Source organism: Vigna unguiculata, chromosome 7 (genome assembly GCF_037176805.1).
Source record: "Vigna unguiculata cultivar grain cowpea cultivar isolate G323 ecotype 2 chromosome 7, ASM3717680v1, whole genome shotgun sequence".
NCBI lineage: Eukaryota > Viridiplantae > Streptophyta > Magnoliopsida > Fabales > Fabaceae > Vigna > Vigna unguiculata.
The window spans coordinates 7449062-7471382 of record NC_140798.1 but is presented as its reverse complement, the minus strand read 5'-3'; positions in this window follow the sequence as shown (position 1 = coordinate 7471382).

Sequence of the window (22321 nt, the reverse complement as noted above, 5' to 3'; positions counted from 1 at the left end):
GGTGTAGTTAAAAATGAAGAGTAAACAATTAGGACAGGAAATGAGGCTAGCTTAATGTATAAATAAAGATAAGGTCCTTATCAAACTGTATCATGGACAATCGTTAAAAACTAAAAATTCCTATTAAAGTTTTTTATTTTTTTATTGTTCTATATCATAAGAACACATGTTAGCATATTTTACAATAGTATTAATTCTTAATTTGACGTAAAATAATTGTGATCACTAATCTTTAGAATCGATACACTCTTATATTGAGATACTTTCTTCAGAAGATGTAAAATATGAGGGTGTTTATTTTAACCCTGAAATTAAAAACATAAAGACTGGTCTCAAAATTCTCTTCAAATAATAAATTCTACAGAGAAGAATGCAAGTATTACGCAAAGAAATAAACTTTTAAACTTTTTATCAAAAAGAGGGCAACTCAAATAATAATGACGATTTTGTCACTAAGAATGTGAAATATGAGTCCTATTATAATTTATAAGAATTGCTATTCTGAGTTGGAATGGCTGAAAGCGAAATACGTAGTTACTTAACATATCTGCCCAATTTAATGTAAAGTATTCTGAGGCACCAGGCCCTAGCATACGCCTCCCAGCTTAGTTACACTTGACTCCTCGGATCTTATGCCACACAAGTTTACAATTATGATACTGTGTTTGGTTCAAATTTTATGAACTCGATTTTAGAAATTAAATTCTTTTAACATTCTTACTGTGAAATTATAATACAAATCCACTACAAGTTTTCTCTATCAATACAAACAGAATTACAATAATAAAGAAAGAAATTGCAATCGATAAATTAAAGACAATTCTAAAGGATCAAAACGCATAAAAATTAATTATGAACCCAAGATTACAATATAGTTTTTTTTCTTTTTCAGTGAGCTCCAGCTCAACTCACTCTATACATTACATTATTTGAACTACAATTTTTAGTTACAATTGTTTTGTTATAAATATATATATATATATATATATATATATATATATATATATATATATATATATATATATATCACCATTGTCATAACTAGCTTTTGTGAAATATGTTTAAACATGTGGGAAGACACATGAAAAATGTTTCTTACTTCTGAGTTGAAACATCAATGGAACAAACAACTTAGCTTGATGCCAATATTTAACTAGAAAAGAGAAAAGGTCAAGAGAGAAAACAAGAGAGAAAATAGAGATGATGGAGTAATTATTTTCATTGCCCCTCTCGGTCCAAAAATAAGACATATAAAGTCTGTTGTATAAAACTAACTTGTAGAATCCAAAAGAAAATACAAAAGCATAATATTGAATATGGTTACTGCAAAATCTAGCAAAATCTATTTTCTTATGGATTTGTTGTTATTGCGTTTAGGATTGTTGACCACATAATCTTTCATCCAGTTTGGCTGCTCCCCTTTTCTTTTGGGCTTCACATGCTGACTGTATTGGTCTACTAATTCCTCATTTGGGTTAGAGCCCATTTCAATTTCCTCCTCTTGCCCTTGGCCCATATCATTCCCATCCCGATGGAAAAACACCTTGTCCACAAGGTGTAATTCAAGAAAATCTGCAAGCAACTGATCTAGTGATTCCCAAGTTGAATCTTCCGAAAATAACCCATCCCATTGAACTAATACCAATTCTTGCAGAGGGTCACCTTCAACCTTAGATGCAACAATAGCCAATGGCTTAAGTTTTGGTTGATTTTCAACAAAAGCAGAAGGTAAAGCCAACTCCTTATTGTCTATATCACCATGAAAGGGTTTAAGTTTAGAAGCATGAAAAACTGGATGTATCTTGGATTCTTTAGGGAGTTCAAGCTCAAAAACTACTTCTCCAATGCATTTCTTAATAGGGAAAGGGCCATAAAAACATTGAGACAGCTTCTGCACCCGCTGCCCCGCCACAGAAGTTTGCCTATATGGTCTTAATCTCACCAAAACTTGGTCCCCCAACTTGAACGAATGAGGAATCTGATGCAAATCAGCATTTTTCTTCATAGTTGACTAGGCCTTGAGCAGATTGCCTTTTACTTTGTCCAGAATATTTTTCCGCTCGCTTAATTCATGTTCCACAGCTTCAAGGTTACTGGATCTAGTAACATATTGTGGTAATGAAGGGGGTGGCTTCCCATACACAGCTTGATAAGGGCTCATTCCTGCAGTAGTTTGGTAAGCTGAATTGTATTGCCATTCAGCCCAATGAATAAACTTTCCCTATCTTGAAGGTTGGTGGTGTACAAAAGCTCGCAGATATTGTTGCAAGATGCGATTTACAACCTCAGCTTGTCCATCTCCTTGTGGGTGATAAGCAATTGTCATACGTAATTTTGTGCCACTAAGGTTGAATAACTCCCTCCAAAACTGACTCATAAAAATAGGATCACGATTCGATAAGATGCTCTTAGGCATGCCAGGTAACTTACACACCATCTCGACAAATAATTGGGCCACTTGAGCTGCATTAAAAGAAGATCTCAACATCCCGAAATGTGCTGCCTTGGATAGTTTATCAACCACCACTAAAATGACAGTATAATTTTGGAATGAAAGGAGACCTACAATGAAATCTGCGGATACAGCTTCCCATATGCCAATGGGAATCGGTAATGGGTGTAACAAGCCATACGGAGAGTGAGTAGGAACCTTGGTTTGTTGGCAAGCCAAGCATTTAGACACAAATTCAACCACGTCTTTCGTCATTCTTGACCAATAAAAATTTTTAGACAATCTACCAAATGTTTTCAATATACCAGCGTGTCCCCCAATGGGTGTTGCGTGAAACTCCTCAATCAACAATAGTTTCAAGTCAGAATGTGGTGGTACATAATTTTTGCCTCGATACAACAAAATTCATGTTGGGAAGGGAACTCTAGACAGTGCATCTGCTACATAGTTATTAGCTCCTGCTTTATAAATGATTTCATAGTTGTACCCCAACAATTTGGAAAGGTAATATTGTTGTTTAGGTGTTTGAATTATTTGTGTCATCAATTTCCTTAAACGCCATTGATCTATGTGAATCAGAAACTTGCGCCCAAGCAAGTAGGCTCGACATTTTTTTACAGCCTTTGTAATAACATGTAGTTCTCGTAAGTATGTTGAGGAGTTTAGCATCTTGGCACAAAATTTCTTGCTAAAAAAGCTGATGGGATGACTATCCTGTTGAAGCACTGCACCCATACCAACCCCTAAGGCATCAGTCTCAATAATAAAGCCCTTTTCAAAATCTAGTAACTTCAAAACTGGAGTTGTTACCATTGTAGTTTTCAATTGTTCAAAAGTTGTTTGTGCTTCATCTGACCATTTGAAGGCATCTTTTTTTAGTAGATTGGTTAGAGGCAGCGCGATAGAAGCATACCCACGTATGAATTTGCGGTAAAATCCTATGAGACCTAGGAATCCTCTCAATTGCTTCAGATTCCTTGGAACTGGTCACTCCGTCATCGAACAAATTTTCACTGGATCAGGACCCACACCCTTCCTGGACACTATATGACCCAAGTACTCGATGGATGGTTGGGCAAAAGTGCATTTGGACTTCTTCATATAAAACTGATTAGTCATTAAACAATCAAACATAACCTTTAAGTGAATAACATGATCATCTAAGGATTTACTATATATTAAAATGTCGTCGAAGAACACTATAACAAACCGCTGCAAATATGGTTGAAACAATACGTTCATGGTGGCTTGAAAAGTAGTTGGAGCGTTGCATAAGCTGAAAGGCATAACAAGAAATTCATAACATGCATTCTGATCTGGTGATAATCGGACCTTAAATCGAGTTTGTTGAACCACTGTGTCCCATGTAGTTCATCGATCAACTCTTCGATTGATGGAATGGGAAAATGATCCTTACTTGTTATAGCATTTAAAGCACGATAGTCAACGCAAAATCTCCAACTTTCATCTTTTTTGCGGACTAACAAAACTGGTGAAGAGAAAGCACTATTGCTCCGTTGAATCACACCCAAATCCATCATCTCTCTAATTAGTTTTTCCATCTCTTGCTTTTGGAAGTATGGTACCTGTAGGGTCTCACATTAACAGGATTGGTGCCTTGAAGCAAAGGTATTTGATGGTCTGTTGGTCGTTGTGGGGGAAGTGTATTGGGTGTGTAAAAAGGGTGCTAATTGATTCCAAAAGTTTGGCGATGATTTCTAGGTAAGGTAATGGTTCAATGGATTTTGGGGTTAAGGGTAAAACTTGAAAATGAAAGATTTATGCATGGATTCTATTGTGGCCATTCGTTTGAATTGGGCTGTTGTTGCCTCTAAAAGATTGGGCTTAGTCTGCCCTTTTAATTGTACCACTTTGCCATCTTTCATGAATTTCATTGTCAAAAACTCATAATCCGTTAGAACTGGCCCGAGAGATTTCAACCATTGGATCCCCAATACTAAGTCAGCACCACTAAGAGGCAAAACAAATAGGTCTACCTGAAATTGATGAGGATCAATTTTAATCCCCACATTCGGACAGTATGAATCACATCTGATCTCTTCACCATTTCCTACCATCACTAAGAAAGAGTGGGCTGCTTGCACATGTAGGCCCAAAACTTTTACAACTCTATCTTGAACAAAATTGTGGGTACTCTCGATGTCCACAAGAATGACCACTGGGCTTTTACCAATTACACCTTGAACCCTAAGTGTTTGAGGGGTTGTGTGGCCCATTAAGGAATGAATACTGATTTGGGCATTTGGTGGGTCAGGAGAAGGTTCTGGGTCGAATCCTGAATTCTTATCTTGCTCAAAATAGTTTAACAACTTGGTGAGCTCATCATCAACAGGTGGAAATTCAGGTGCTGCGATTAATAGATGAAATCACTTTTGGCATCTATGTCTTGGAGTAAATCGTTCTTCACGGTAATAACAAAGCCCATTTTCCCTTCGAGCTTGTAGATCCGCAAAACTAAGTTTGCGTATCTGAGAATTTATAGGTGTTGGCAACAACCCTTTGGTGCTTGTGTTTGTGATTGATGGTCCTACCATTCTTGAAGTTGTAGAAGATGTAACATTGAAAGGAGTCGTGGTCGTTGTAGCAACATACCCGGATTTAGGTTTTGTCGCAAAAAGCTTTTTCTCCTGTAACTTTGCAAGGCTGATGGCTTCCGTAAGCGAGTTTGGCCTGAACGGTATAACTTCGAGTTGGATCTCCGGCTTGAGCCCGAAAATAAAATAACTCAAATAAAATGGTGTTGATAACCCATGAACACAATTAGCGAGATTCTTGAACTTGGCTTGGTAATCTCGAACTGAATCTGTTTGGCTTAGTTTGAAAAGCGCTCCTTGAGGATCATCAAAATATGAAGTTGCAAATCGTAATTCCAAAGATCTGAGAAATGCTGCCCAAGATGAGAGTTGGCCATTAGTGTGCATCCATTGGTATCAATTTAGGGCTTCTCCCTCCATGTAGAAGGAGGCGATTCGTAATCGCTGTTCATCTGTGGTACAATGATAATTGTCGCAACCGAAATCGCGACGGGACGACGAACCAAAAAAGAAAACGAGTTTCAAAAAGAGATTTGGAGTCGCCACCACAATTATTTTTGGAAAACTATGAAAAACCATAAAATAAAGAAAGTCTGCGAAAAAAAACCAGATTTTGGATCTGGGAGTCGGTTACGCGTAGGGAAGGTGTTAACAACCCTACAGCGCCCGGTCGAGGGTAGTACCTTTAATTAAAAATGAAAAGTCGATGTGGTTTTTAAAATGTTAATTTTTCCCAAAAATAATAAGGCAAAGATGCTAAAAAGAAACAAAAATATTTTTTTTATTTTTTGGGCCCGACAAGGATTGACCTTGGTCGTACGTATTCTCATTCAAGATGAAAAATTAGGGTTACGTAGTTCTTTAAAAGATATTTGGAAAAAAAATTAGAAAATGATTTGATTTTTTGGAAGTGAACTTGACAAGGACTAGCCTTGCTCTTACATATCTCATAGGAGAGAATCAAGGATCACGTAGTTCTTAAAAGATGTAGTTGTTTGGAAATATTGATATTTTATATTAAAGAAAATTTTATATTTTTTTTGTATTTTTTGAACTACTTGAAAATATGTGTCACACGACGCAAACGGTCGGACAGACACTAAAAGAGAAAGAAAACTATTTTTGGTATTTTTGAAAATGAGTGTCACGCAGTGCGAGCGACCAGACAGACACAATAAAGTGTATTTTTAAATTTTTCTATTGTTTTGTAATTTTTATTAAATTTCAAATATATTCATTTTCCAATAAAATAAATAAATAAATAAAATGATATAATTATTTAAGAAGGATAATAGCAGAAAACAAGATATAGGAATACATGAGCGATTAGTGGGGGTGCACGAAATAAACACAACAACAGACCTAAAAGCAATAGAGAAAAACATGGGGTGCAAGAGTATCACATGTGGGAGGTGTGCGAAGTAAACAGGTGGGGTGCGTAAAGTGAGACAGAGGTGTAAGAAATAAAATGATGTGGGGTGTGTGCAGTAAAGTAAAAAAGAGGTGCGTTGTGTAAATTCAAATAGATCCAAAACACAAACTAGGAGGAGTGTGAAGATTGAAAGTGGGGGCGCGTGGAGCAAAGGTGGGCTGAGCCCAACCCCAAATCAACCCCCACTCTTTTCAGACCAGAAAAAAAACCCTACAAGGGATTATTCCTCTTCCTCCCTCACGCGATTTCCCTCGTTCCTGTCCAGTAGATCGCCATTGCTTCATCTCACCACCGCATGGCCGGCCAAAACCCGCGTCGACAACGTCGACCACCGCGAGTCGACCACCAGGAAGGAGTTACCGGCATTCGGATCGCTTTTCTTCTCCATTCTCCTTCGCGTGCGTGGCAGGGGTCGTTTCTTTCTGAAGACGTCATTGACACAACGTCTGTGACCATCACTGCGAGATTGGAATGGAGGATGAGTTTGAGGTTGAAGTGAAGAGGTTAATGGAGGGGATTTGCACGTGAGTGCTTTCTTGAGTCTCTGTTTCGTATTTTTGTGCAAGTGGATGATTAAGATGAAGAGAGCGTGACAGTGATGGAAAAGGCAACATGATGATGGGTTTTTGGAGATGATTATTAGCGAAGAAAATGAAGTATGAAGATGGCTATGATGATTGTATGAGAACAAAGATGAATGTGTGATGATGCCATAGTTGTTTTTTTATCAAAGTTGTGTTGTGATAGATGGAATTGACTGTTAATGCATTTTTTTCAGCACTAAACCAACGACAGGATCATTACCATGAATCAGTAAGAAAACAAGCATGGCAAACACAACACAACATCATTCATTCAAAGATCAGGCACAGTTTCACATCCGTTCAAACGTTCAAGTATTGGGCGCTTACCTCTTGTAGTCTCTTTATCTTGTTTTGCCACCCTCCTGTGAAATTGTGAAACCGTGTATCCTCTCTCCCGAGTGTTCTCCTCCTCTAGTTGCTCTTCCTTTCACTCTTTTTTTTTTCTTTGTTGCTCTGGATATGGACTATATTTTGAAATCTCCTCTCTCCTGCCCGTTAGCTCCTCTATGAGATTCCCCAAGCCTTGAGAACTTACCCCATTTTTGTTCACAGTCCAGAGATGTAAGGTGGGAAGTGACAGTTGCTTCCTCTCATTGCTCTATTTCTAGCAGAGCCACTTTTTTCCTTTTTAATCAATCCACTCATCTACGGTCAATCACCATGGCTCACTGATGCAATTTCCTTTTTTGTATGGTAAGTAGCAGTAGCTCAGCCAATGCACAGTCCAGGGTACCAAATAAAGAAAGAGCTAGGCAATTGAAGGTAGCAGAAAATTAAATGCTCCACACCTTTCTTTTCTTTACTTTTTTTTCTTTCAAATCTGTTTTTTTTCTTTTTACCCCTTTTTTTATTTGTCTTTTTTCCTTTTTTTTAAATAATAAATAGTAAAAAAATTAAAAATGAAAATAAAATAAAATAAAAATAAAAATGAAAATAAAATAAAATAAAAGGACAAAAAAACACAATAAAATTAAAATAAGACAAGAAAAAGAGTAAAAAAAAATAATATAAATATAAAAAAAAATAATCCAAACGAAATTGGGTGTTGACAATAATAAAAAAACTGGTTTACTTTAAATATCCAACCCAATAAGTCCTCGCCATTGAATCTAGGTACGTCTAGTTTGATAGTGGTGGGCAAGTGTAACAGGTTGTCGACTTGGAGTTCGGGCTCAGCAATTTTTCTTTCCAATGCATCAAGTTTGGTGGATAAGGCCTTAATAGTAGAAATAAGTGCTTGCATGGTGGCGACATCGTTACCGGAAGATGAGTCTGCCATGTTCTTCTCAATGAAAGCACCAAATGATAGCAATTAGAAAAGAGAGAAGGTCAAGAGAGAAAAACAGAGAGAAAACATAGATGATGGAGGAATTATTTTCATTGCCCCTCTCGATCCAAAAACAAGGCATATAAAGTTTGTTGTAGAAAACTAACTTGCAGAATCCAAAAGAAAATACAAAAGCATAATATTGAATATGGTTACTGCAAAATCTAGCAGAATCTATTTTCTTCCGGATTTGTTGTTATTGTGTTTAGGATTGTTGACCACATAATCTTTCATCCACTTTGGCTGCTTCCCTTTCCTTTTGAGCTTCACATGCTGACTGTATTGGTCTGCTAATTCCTCATTTGGGTTAGAGTCCATTTCAATTTCCTCCTCTTGCCCTTGGCCCATATCAAATAAACAACTTCGCATGATGCTAATATTTGCTAAATATTAGACACACAACTGAGCCTATCCACCACTCGCTATACAAGAACCATATTACTAGACAATCTAGATGAATTTAGACGAATTTGAAGAGTCTTGACAAAATTTTGTAAAAACAACCTTTTAAAAATTTCTACCTTAGTTTAGCACAATTCTTTTGAGCAAGGTTCACTTGCCTGCATTAATTCCATTATGGCCTTAATCATTAATCAGTTAGAGCAAAACCAAATAATAAAATAACTTTTTACCTAATAAAACCTTTGTATTCATATAAGAGGAATTGTAATCTATTGAGACTTTCATCACCTTCACAAATCCTCAAGAATCTCCTCCATTATGAAGTGCAACTTGACATCAATGTGTTTTGTTCTTTCAAGGTAGACTTTGTTTTTTTATTATTGTATAGCACCATTATTGTCACAATGGATGGTGACAACTTGGTCTTGCACCTTCAACTCTCTAACTAGATCCTACAACCATAATGCTTCCTTCATTGTTATAATCATGGTAATGTACTTTGCTTCAACGCTTGACAAACGCTCTACCTTTTTGACCTTGCAATTGATAGTAGTACCTTACATAATAAATACATAGTTTGTGAGAAATTTCTTGGTGTCCAACCATCCAACATAGTCCATATCCACAATCCTTCTATTATAGCATCTCTGGCATAATGCATAGCTCCACCATAAACTAGAACTCTACTTAGTGAGCCTTTCAAATATAAAAGAATTCAGTTATGAGTTTGCAAGAGAGCTCACCTAACATACTAACAACATTCATGACATAAGCTATGTCAAGGCAAGTGCAAAACATTGGATGCATCATAATACCAACAATGTTTACATATGAAATATTATCCATATAATTTTTTTCTTCCATTGTCTTAAGATATTGTGCATTAATCATTTTGTAATGTGAAGTAAGAGGTTTGGAAACAGGTTTGAAGCCAAGATAGGTTGTCCAAATTGAAGGATACTCACTCAATTTATGCAGGTTTCCACAACCTGTCAAAAGAATACTGAAGCCTCCATTCAAAATTTGGAAGTACAGGTAGGGCAGCTTGCCAAGCAATTGGTTGATCAAAAAGAGAACCAATTCTCTACCAATACAACAATAAATCCCCAAGAGCAATGTCAATAGACAAAGTTAAACAATATATAAAAATGATGAGTTAAAAGTCCCACATTGGATATAATAGACAAAGTTAAACAATATATAAAAATGATGACCCATAACACCATTATCTTAATGTTTTTGAGTAAAAGTGGTGTCAAATGGCTTATATGTGTAAGACTCATGTCATATAAATATATAGAATCACAATCTCTCAATGACTATAACCCTATAACCCATACCAAAAACATATAAAATATATATAAACCCATCAGTGGTATCAGAACCAATGGTTCGGAATGATTGACCACATAACACCATCACTACATATGTTAAATTCATGAGGATCTGCTGACCAAGAAAAGAAAATTCATAAACAAGAAACTGTGAAACTAGAAGCTGGATGCAGTGCTAGCAATTTCACTTTTTCTGTAGCAATTGGAAATCTTAAACCTTGGCGCAAGCATACATATGATGTCATTACCAATACTCAAAAAAGTCGGGGATATAGAGATTCAACCCACAAGGATGACATTGCCGTTGGTTGATAGATCACTAAAATATCCATATGGTGTTGGAGAAAACATGTTGGTTAAGGTGGATAAATTATACTTTCAAGTAGATTTTGTGATTATAGATATGGAAGAACATACCGAAGTTGATTATTCATTATCTCGTTCTTGAAGTTGATCTATGTGCATGTTCTCATATTTATCTAAAACCTTGAACTTTGAATTATAACTAATGATTCAACATTATAATTTAAATAGTATTTATTGCATTTAAATTAAAGAATATTCAAAATATTTTGGTTTAGTATGGTTTCAAATTTAAAAATCTAATTAGCTGATAAAATCTATTTGAATTCACAATTTTAGAAATAGAAATATCTTTTTGAACAAATTATCACGGTTTCTCAACAAAATTTAAAATTAAATTCTCACTAATTTAATAGCTTAATTTTTGTGTCTGCAAAATATTTGGATTTATAGACGTGTACTTCATATACTACTTTTACAAAATAAAACTACCATAATATTTTAAAAATTAAATTTAGAATATACGTTTTGTGAAGCTATTTTTAAGTGTAGTAAATTGTCAATACAATAAAATCATTAAATAATAATTAATTTTAGAAACCAAAATAATTACTCACTGTAGTAATTAAGTTAGATACCATTTTAAAAACTAAAAACTATTGGTATATAAAATAGTCTCTATTATGTGTAAAATATTATAATCGACTTATGAATTAGTCTAAATTGATCTCTAACATTACAACATTACCTATCAAGATTTTAACTACTTACTATTATTGATTTTAAATTATTTTCTAATTTTAAATTAGAGAAAAATTTAAACATTAATTCTTTGATAATTAAAATTTTAATAGCTAATGTTAAAGACTAATTTAAAATCTAATTAACAAATCAATTATAGTTTTTTTATTCATAATAGAGACTTTTACATATCAATAACTTTTATTTTATCAATAAATTCTAACATATAGAAGTTTTTGTATACAAGTTCTCAATTCTACACACAAATTTTTATTTTAGATTAAATATGTTTTTAGTTCAAATTGGACACAAAATTAAAATTTATTCATATTTCAAATCTTGATATATTAATTTTTTTTTTTTAATATTGAAACATGAACGTATCAAATGGTGTAAACAACTTAAATAACAATCTAAAATGCGTTTGACATGCAAAAAGATTTAACATAATTAGGTGAAAATGATTGTATCTATATTCATTTTTAAAGTTTGAAGACTATAAAATATATCAAAGTTTGATATAAAGATCAATTTCACACCAAAATTCAGAGACTATAAATATATTTAATCCTTTTATTTTCCTTTTGATAATCTATAATCACAAGTAATAGCTGCGTAGAGATTGGGTTATCTGATAAGAACCAGCAAGAAATTGATTATGAACTTACTGGTAACTGCTTAGTTAATTTTGCACTAAAAGTGCATCTTCAAAGGCACTTCAAAGGCACTCAGACTAGCTGCTTGGAAATTATAAACTCTCTAAACACATGCAAAATTGCTGAGAATGATTAATTTGGACTTATATCAGTGTTACTCTTACCTTTCTCTCATTGGGTATAAAAGTATACTATCAAATTTGTGTTCACGTACTAATTTATAATTATAAATAATTCGTAATATATTTCCTTATTTTGTCGTGGGATGTATAAATTGTTCTGTAACAAAAAATCACATTGACTAAGTCATAATCGAGTTGTGCCTTTAAATTTCTAAGTTCTTAAATACAAAATAGAAAGAATTACATCTTTATTATGGGTATAATATTCTAATTCATTTCTCCATCAATTTATATTATTAAGCTCAAGTATTCAAACTTAGAAAAGTGTAGTATAAATATGTTGTCTCCCTTTTACTTACAAGTCACATGTGTATTGATTCAAATAAAAAGATATGATATAGTTAATATGGACTTTATGTCATTGAATTTAGACTAGATCCAAAGTTGGACGTAATTGCAAAGACTCAAAACTTAATTTTTTGGGACCCGCTTTCTTTTGTAATGGACTAATAACTAATGAAATATGTTTCTGTTATGTCTCAGTTCCAGCCAATAGCTTTAGTAGAAATATGTAATCAACTTCATTCATAACACTTCCTTATGAATTCATCATTGGCCATGTAGGAGCATGCATCCTCACATGGACATTCAAGCATTTGGATATTTCGATATAAAATATATTTTAATAACTAAATTTTGACAATTTTTTTGGTAACATGAAGTGTTATTTTTTAAGTGATTTTTTATTTTTTTTTTCCATTTTTTTATATTTCAAAATTATTTAAAAGATACCACCTCAAGTTATAAAAAAAAAATTGTCAAAATATCAATCTCTTATTTCGATATGTGTAATTTATTAAATTTAGGATACTGATACATAAATCTAAATATTAAATTATTATGAAGTTTAAATTGGCAATCAATATTTACATATTTAAAATCATGTATAAATAAAATTAGTGAAGTATAATAATCCAAACATATCACCACATATTGTCTTCTAATAAAAAGAGAAAAATATAATTTATTTAAGATATTTTATCTTTTTCTTGGTCATCGTTATTAAAAAAATACTTTAATCGAGATTCATTTAAAGACAAAGTAACAATTTTAAAAATTTCACTACGATAAGAGATTAAATAAAAACATTCTCAAATATATATATACTCTAAATATTCGTAATCGTATAAGGTTTGTTTTTGTTTCTATAATTGTAGCTTACAAATAAATTTGAGTTTTTAGAAAATGATTGTATATCAAGATCACATCAAAGGCAAAAAAGAAAAAAGTATTTTAAATTAGACAATTCACACCATTTAAAGGGAGTGTCTTCAAAGATCTTTAATTACCATGTCACCTTGTGACGAACACTAAAAATTCATATGATATTTGTTCTTATGGGTATATTGAACATGAGTTGAATCGGGTAGGTGTAATATATTTTTCTTTTTTGAAGATATATTGAAGGGAAAGAAAATTAGGAAAAAAAAAAAGGTCCCAAAAATAAAAAGCAAATAAACGTGGGCGTTATCTTGAGCCTCGGAGGGAAAATGAAGATAGAGAAAACACGAAGCACTAAAATCCAATAGATCACTACGTACGAAGAGATAATATATGCTCCTTGGCTCCTAAGAAATGTTGCAGAACACGTTTACAACACTACGTAGTGGGCAAATTCTTTATATCTACCATCTCATTACCACATGCCTGTAGTTTGGGCCATATGTCCAATAAAATCACATGATATAATCTATCAAAGAATAAGCGTAATAATGATGTCAAAAAGGCACTACAAAAGTAAGTCACATATTTTTACTCTTACACATATATATCAACCACAAATACAATACAGGTTGGCCAAAGGCCTATACAAACGTACATTTATTGAACAATATATGGTATAGTAAGCATAGCATGATTATTATAGTGATAGACAAAGTTTGCAGTTGAAATCATCACAACACAAACAAGGACTATATAAAAACGACAAAACTTACATACAGTTTTCGAAGTGGTGTTTCTGTATTATTTTCTTAATCAGGTTAAAGTTTAACTTTGATAATCTACATCTGGTAAAGATTTTGCAGTAAATATGTTAGAGAAGATTACCAAGAAAAACTCTAATTCTGATCGGAAAACAGTAGCAGAGTCTGAAAATAACTGTATCTAAATTCTGTTATTGCGATCCTCGTCGAGAGCTGAAATCAGAGTGTGAAGTGTTGAAAAATGCCAAAGGATTGAAGTTGCCCTTTCCAAGAGAAAGTAAGTAATTAACCACCGTGGAGAAGGGTGGTTTTGGTTGAAAGAAAGCACCAATGAGCATCCATGTCCAGCACCAGCACCACCACCAGCGGTGGTGGCGTGGGTATATGGATGATGGGGAAAACAATAACAAACAATATACCAGAGAATGCAGCGGATATAATTTCCCCTAACTTGCAAGAATCTATGAGGAGCAATAATCAAAGAGCAGCAATAATAAACCACCAAAAGCACAAATAAAGGCACCAAGATTTTTAACGTGGAAAACCCCTCAAATCAAGGGTAAAAACCACGAGTCGTCCAGACCAAAGAAATAGCTTCACTATGATCAACAAGAGTACAAAAGAGTCTTAATCAATAGCACAAATTAGTGCCAACACCCAACCAAATAACAAAGCAACAAAGCTTTCAAATAGAGAAGAACAAGAGAGGAAAACCTCTACAAATCACTGCTGCAGTGCGAAATTAATATCTCCCAACTCAGACCTCGTATCAAAGATCCGACCGGTCAGAATGAAGAGCAATGAGTTCCGAACCTGCTGTAAAAATTTCAGCCCGATCCAACGGTGAACGAATCCGCAGCGCCGAATTTACTGCGACAGCTCTATGAAAAACGTGAACAGAATTTTCCCTCTACCTCTCCCTCTATGTGTTAGGGCTTTCAGTGTATTCTGACTCTATTGTTCTGCCTCTCTCTTTATTTTATAGCCTCCTCTCCACTAGGTTTAAGTGAGACATGGGCTTCTCAAATTTTGGGCCTTTTCTCCACATAGGAAGGGAGCCCAATACCCAACAAATCTCCCCCTCACAACTATGTGGAGATAACCGCCAAACCGGCGATCTCACAACAAACTTCAAACTTTCCTCTTGGCAATGCTTTAGTCATCATATCAGCACCATTATCATCTGTATGAACCTTTTTCAACTCCAACAACTTAGCATCCAAAGCATCACGTATCCAATGATACCTCACATCAATATGTTTGGATCTAGAATGAAAAGTTGGATTCTTACCAAGATGGATAGCACTTTGGCTATCAACAAACAATGAATAGTTATCTTGCCTAAAACCAAGCTCCTGCAAGAATTTCTTCAACCATAACACCTCCTTGCATGCTTCAGTAATAGCAATGAACTCTGCTTCTGTAGTAGACAACGCTACACACCTTTGTAGTCTTGATTGCCAAGCCACAGCTCCCCCTGCAAACTTTATCAAATAGCCCGAAGTGGACTTTCTGGAATCAATATCCCCAGCCAAATCTGAGTCTGAGTAACCCATCAAAGTAGGTTTATCACCTCCAAAACAAAGCTTCATATCAACTGTACCATGAAGATACCTCAAAATCCATTTCACAGCATTCCAATGCTCTCTACCTGGGTTTGACAAAAATCGACTAACTGTACCAACAGCATGTGCAATATCTGGTCTTGTACACACCATCGCATACATCAAACTGCCCACCGCAGATGCATAAGGAACTCTACTCATATTGGTCTTCTCAACTTCATTTGAAGGACTCTGTTTAACACTCAGTTTAAAATGAGTAGCAAGAGGAGTACTCACAGCTTTAGCATTTTCCATCTGGAATCTCTGCAACACCTTCCTAATGTATTGCTCTTGTGATAGATAAATCTTCTTTTCTCTCCTATCACGTGAGATATGTATGCCAAGAATCCTTTTAGCAGCTCCCAAGTCTTTCATGGCAAAAGACTCGCCAAGTGTCTTCTTTAACCTGTCAATTTTGGAAATATCTTTTCCAACAATAAGCATGTCATCAACATATAATAACAGGATAATAAAGTCATCATTAGAAAAACTTTTAACAAAGACACAATGATCAGAAGTAGTCTTCATGTAACCCTGCTCACACATAAAAGACTCAAACTTCTTATACCACTGCCTTGGAGCCTGCTTCAAACCGTATAGACTCTTCCTTAGTCTACACACATATTCTTCCTTGCCTTTAACAAGAAAACCATCAGGTTGCTTCATGTATATCTCTTCCTCCAAATTACCATGAAGGAAAGCTGTCTTCACATCCATCTGCTCAACCTCCAAATCAAGAGTAGCAGCTAAACTTAGCACAGTTCTGATGGATGACATTTTCACCACAGGTGAGAAAATCTCATTGAAATCAACACCCTTTTTCTGTCTGAAACCTTTCACCACTAATCTGGCCTTGTACCTTGGAAGTGTAGAATTTGAATCTTGTTTCACCCTGAAAATCCACCTAGTTTCCAATGCCCTTTTGCCCTTAGGCAATTTCACCAAGTCGTAAGTGTGATTATCATGCAAAGATTTCATCTCATCTTGCATTGCATCCAGCCACTGTTTCTTCTCTTCACTATCCAAAGCCTCTTCAAAACACTCAGGTTCTCCACCGTCAGTCAAGGTTATGTACTCATCACAGGAATACCTTGTAGAAGGTTGTTTTTGTCTATTAGACCTCCTGAGTTGGACTTGAGGTGATTCAGGTATATCACCAAGATCGTCATCATCATCATGTTCCTCTTGAGCATCATCAATTGGAACCTCTACTCCACTTCCAAACTGTTGATCATCAACATCACCATGTTGCTCATTGTCTTGAGCTTCCGTTTCAACATTCTCCAAATTGTGAGTGGGCAACCTCATCGGATTACCATCAGTGAGATTACTGTCTTTCTCGGGTGTGGTCTTCTTCACCTTATCAATGTCTTCAATGGTCTGATCTTCCATGAATTGTACATCACGGCTTCTAACAAGCTTCTTCTCAACAGGATCATAAAACCTGTAGCCAAATTCATCCTCACCATAGCCAATAAAGATACATTGCCTTGTCTTTTTATCTAACTTGGATCTTTCATCCTTAGGAACATGAACAAATGCCCTGCAACCAAAGACACGCAAATGATCATATCTAACATTCTTACCAAACCAAATTTTGTCTGGCACCTCAATATTCAAAGCAACTGCGGGACTGAGATTAATAACATGCACAGCTGCAAGCAATGCCTCTCCCCAAAAGTGCTTAGGCAACTTTGCTTCTGAAAGCATACATGTAACCCTTTCAACCAAGGTCCTGTTCATCCTCTCCGCTAGACCATTCAACTGAGGAGTTTTAGGAGGAGTCTTCTCGTGTCTAATACCATGCTGCCTGCAATAAACATCAAAAGGTCCACGGTACTCACCACCATTATCACTACGGATGCATTTCAGCTTCTTGCCTGATTGCCTCTCAACCATAGCATGAAATTCCTTGAACTTTTCAAGTACTTGACCTTTCCGCTGAAGAGCATAGACCCATAGCTTCCTGGAACAATCATCAATAAAAGTAACAAAGTAAACTGCACCACTAAATGACTTTACCTTTAATGGGCCACAAACGTCAGAATGCACCAATTCAAGTAATTCTGACTTCCTTGAGGGTGGATGCTTCTTAAAAGATACTCTGGTTTGTTTACCAGCCATGCAATGAGAACATTTCTCCAATTCTGCATTTCTCAATCCCATAAGCACATCCTTTTTAGCTAAGCAGTTAAGCCCTTTCTCACTTATATGACCAAGCCTCCGGTGCCACAAAGATGCCTCCATATACATAGCATTCACACTGTCTTTAGCAACCAAAGCTTTAGTCCAATACAATTTAGATTGTTTCTCCCCTCTGGCCATAACCAAGTTACCTTTAGTGAGCTTCCATTTACTAGAACCAAAGTGATTGTCATAACCACAATCATCAAGCAACTGCACAGAGATTAAATTAAAACGGACATCCGGAGCATGTTTGACTCCTTTAAGCAACAACTGCACTCCCATGTTGGTTTGCAGGCAAACATCACCAACACCAATCACTTTAGACTCACCATCATTACCCATCTTCAACACTCCAAAATCACCAGAAGTGTAAGATGTGAAGAACTCCTTCCTAGGTGTAACATGCAGTGTAGCACCACTATCAATAATCCACATGCTCTCATCAGATACAAGATTAACGGACTCAAAGTCACGAAGAAGAACAAGATCACCATCTGTAGCAGTAGTGACACGATCATCATCATCATGATCATTCTCTCTCTGTTTGCCCTTCTTGTCTTTGTTCTCCTTTTTCCACTTAAAACAGTATTTCTGAATGTGTCCAGTTTTATGACAAAAATGGCACTCTAAATTCTTGTATCTTGACTTGGACTTGCTCCTACTCTTCTCTCTACCACCTTTATGTTCCTTTTTCTGACTTCTCCCCCTAGCTTCTGTAACAAGCATCTCAGACTGAGATGAAGAACCATGTGCCTTCCTTCTCATCTCTTCATTAAGAGCACCGCTCTTTGCCATCTGTTGGTGCTCAAAGTCCCATTCTTCTTTAGACATAGAATCTGGCTTCTGTGTAGCAAAGACCGGAAGATGCAATTTCTTGACAAATAATAAATCTTTCATCTTGCCCTTCCACAAATGATAATTTGTACCATTCAAAGCAACCATCTTTGCATTTGCCTCCATCATTCAAGCAAGTAAATATAGCCCAACCAAGAGCTCTGATGCCACTCTGATGGGGAAAACAATAACAAACAATATACCAGAGAATGCAGCGGATATAATTTCCCCTAACTTGCAAGAATCTATGAGGAGCAATAATCAAAGAGCAGCAATAATAAACCACCAAAAGCACAAATAAAGGCACCAAGATTTTTAACGTGGAAAACCCCTCAAATCAAGGGTAAAAACCACGAGTCGTCCAGACCAAAGAAATAGCTTCACTATGATCAACAAGAGTACAAAAGAGTCTTAATCAATAGCACAAATTAGTGCCAACACCCAACCAAATAACAAAGCAACAAAGCTTTCAAATAGAGAAGAACAAGAGAGGAAAACCTCTACAAATCACTGCTGCAGTGCGAAATTAATATCTCCCAACTCAGACCTCGTATCAAAGATCCGACCGGTCAGAATGAAGAGCAATGAGTTCCGAACCTGCTGTAAAAATTTCAGCCCGATCCAACGGTGAACGAATCCGCAGCGCCGAATTTACTGCGACAGCTCTATGAAAAACGTGAACAGAATTTTCCCTCTACCTCTCCCTCTATGTGTTAGGGCTTTCAGTGTATTCTGACTCTATTGTTCTGCCTCTCTCTTTATTTTATAGCCTCCTCTCCACTAGGTTTAAGTGAGACATGGGCTTCTCAAATTTTGGGCCTTTTCTCCACATAGGAAGGGAGCCCAATACCCAACAATGGAAGGGGTGTTACATGTTTGGGAAGGGGTGGTGGTGCAGTTGAGAGAGGGTTTGAAGTTGAAGGGAGGAATGGGTGTTATAGGATCTGGTTTTTGTTGTTGTTGTTGGTCATGATGGCAATAAAGGAGTGAGATGACTTAAGTAGCTTGTGTGGTGTTGGGGTGACTTTTTGTTAAAGGGAACATAAATTAAAGTGATAAAGAGTGAAATGGAGGTTCCTAATATGGCATCTTCCAAAGCATATGCCCTTACCCACCTCCTTTCTCCATTTTCTCCTCACGTGTCTTCTTTTTTTTCCTACACTTTCTCATTTATTATTATTCCACTTCTCATCCAAATTCTCCATCAAACAGTCATTTCTAAAGGGGTCCCAAGTTTTGGAATTGCTAATAGGAGGAGGCTTTTTGAGCTATGGGCTACCCAAACCAACCCACTACTATCATATACCATGCTTCTGGTTTGGATCACCGCTTCTAAACCTTCAATTTCTCCCGCTACAGATACAATTCCCAGAAAATAAATTTCAACTTTGGGTAGGGTTATGAGCATTGCAATATGGGATTGGCCCTTTCTTCTCGAAATACAGAGTAAGGATATGTTTATTTCGTAAAGATTGAACCGAGGGAGAGGAGCGGATAAATTTGAATAGATTTGATGATTATATTTGTTGTTTCTTTGAAAGGATTCGAAAGTAATAATGAAATGGATTTGGAAATAAAGTAGACAGAAAAGTTTGTTGAAATTTGTCTTTGATATTAAAAATAATATGAAATGATATTTTTATGAGTTATAATTATTTTACAAATTTGTTTTTCTGATGAATAAAATTTTTAAAAATAATTATTAATAGGAATAAACAAAGAATATAGTATATTTGAAGTGATCACCACTTCTTGCCACACAAATATGTGAATTTCAGAACTTTGGAATAGATTAAATGGAAAAATAACCGATTAAAAATAATATGCATGAGATTGGAATTAGATCCATCGAAAACGAAAACGATTCCATTTACTTGTTGAGAGTGTTGCCATAAACCTTATTTCAATAAAATAAAATGAGGTTATTTTACTAAAATTATTGAAATCACACTCGTAAATCTTTTTGTAGAAGAGAGATGTCATAATGTGTTGAATCTCCCAAATCCACTATTTGCATTGCTTTTCATTCAATACTAAAGAACAAAAAAAATCCCTCAAATCATAAGTTCCTATTACGTGTGAATAGTAATTCCATCCAATAGAACACAATCTAAGATAACTCATTTCACTATTTTATCTCTTTATTTTATTCATATTTAATGGAAATAATGGAAACAATGTGATAAAATCATGAAACAAATATATTTAGTCAAACTTAACATACAAATAATTATACAAAACAATAAAATGAGATAAAAAAAATACGGGTCATAGGATGAAGTAGGTCATTTTACACTTTGACCCACAAGGACTATAAGCTATGTGAAGGTAGTGTTAGAACAAAGTTCAACGAACCCTATATTTAGTTCTAATTATATGTTTAACAATAAAGTAAAAAACATGATTTCATAAGCATTAGATCTCAAAAAATGAAGTATTTCATCTTGTAGAATAGATGCAAACTGTAACATCTCGTCCAGATATTACGAATTTAAATAATAAAATAAAAACATAATAATAATAATACTTCATTTATTATAAATCGTTTCCCAAAACCCGCGAGAATTTAAGACTTTATTACACTGATAAAACCAAATCCAATCCAAATATTTATTAAACACAATACGTTATCAACTCAGTCTCATTATAAAGCCAAGTTCTGTAATTCAAATGATTACAAGAAAATCCTTAAAACTCATAAAAATGATAAAATGCTGCCATAAAGTTTCCCAACTAACCCACGCTCCGGCTCTACGCTCCACCAGTACCACCTGCAACATCATCTGCTTCCATGTACCGCGTACACGATCATCGCCAAACACACGCAGATAGGGTGAGTTAAAGGAATATAAACATATGCAACAATTTATATAACAAAACACACACATTAAAGGAACTTCATCTGTTGGTCTCATCACACATGGTGACCACCATGTAATCCATGTTCTACGTCTTTGGTTGATAATCTTAAGCTATCGTTGTTGTCTAACCTACAAGCCACCACTTGTAGAACACATGCGGGAACACTCGCTATTCCGAGCCATAACTCAAAGAATGCTCGTATTACCCTCCATCCTGAGCCACAACTCCAGGAATACTCCAGCATCTGACCCTTGAGATCTCGCCCAAAGTCTCGTAGACCACGCACAACCAAAGCAAGCAAAACACAATGTCTGCTTCATCAAAAATCACTTGGCGCACCACACGAGTCGCCAAGCGCAAAGGCTTCCAGACCGCCTGGCGGGGGACACGTGTTGCCAAGCGCCAAGCGCCTTTGATGCTCTTGTTTCTACAAGTATCACATGGTGGGACAACCCTTATCGCTAAGCGCTACACACTTCAATTCTCTACTGGTTTTGTAGCAATCGCCTGGCGGTCAAACACCACTGCCAAGCGCTACACCAGTACTTGCGCAATACTGGTTTTTAAGCACCCAGAACAAGTAAAATCAATCCATTCACATTTCATATATATATATATATATATATATATATATAGATATAGATATATATTCCCCTTTTAAATCCATGCTAACATTCAATTCTAACTTATGAATAACGCATGCTCAAACAAATATAAGCAGCAGCACTTTAACGATTTAAGCACATGATCCTATGCATCAATGCAATTAATATTGACAAACATGCCTTCATCAATAACCAATTCTCCACATGTGACTAATCCAAAGGAACATTAAAATTGATATAGACTTACCACATAACCCAATAATGCTTCATTAGAAGTTACTTGAAATTATCAAGAGCTTAATCATGTATTTCAAAGACTCCAAAATCAGCAATATT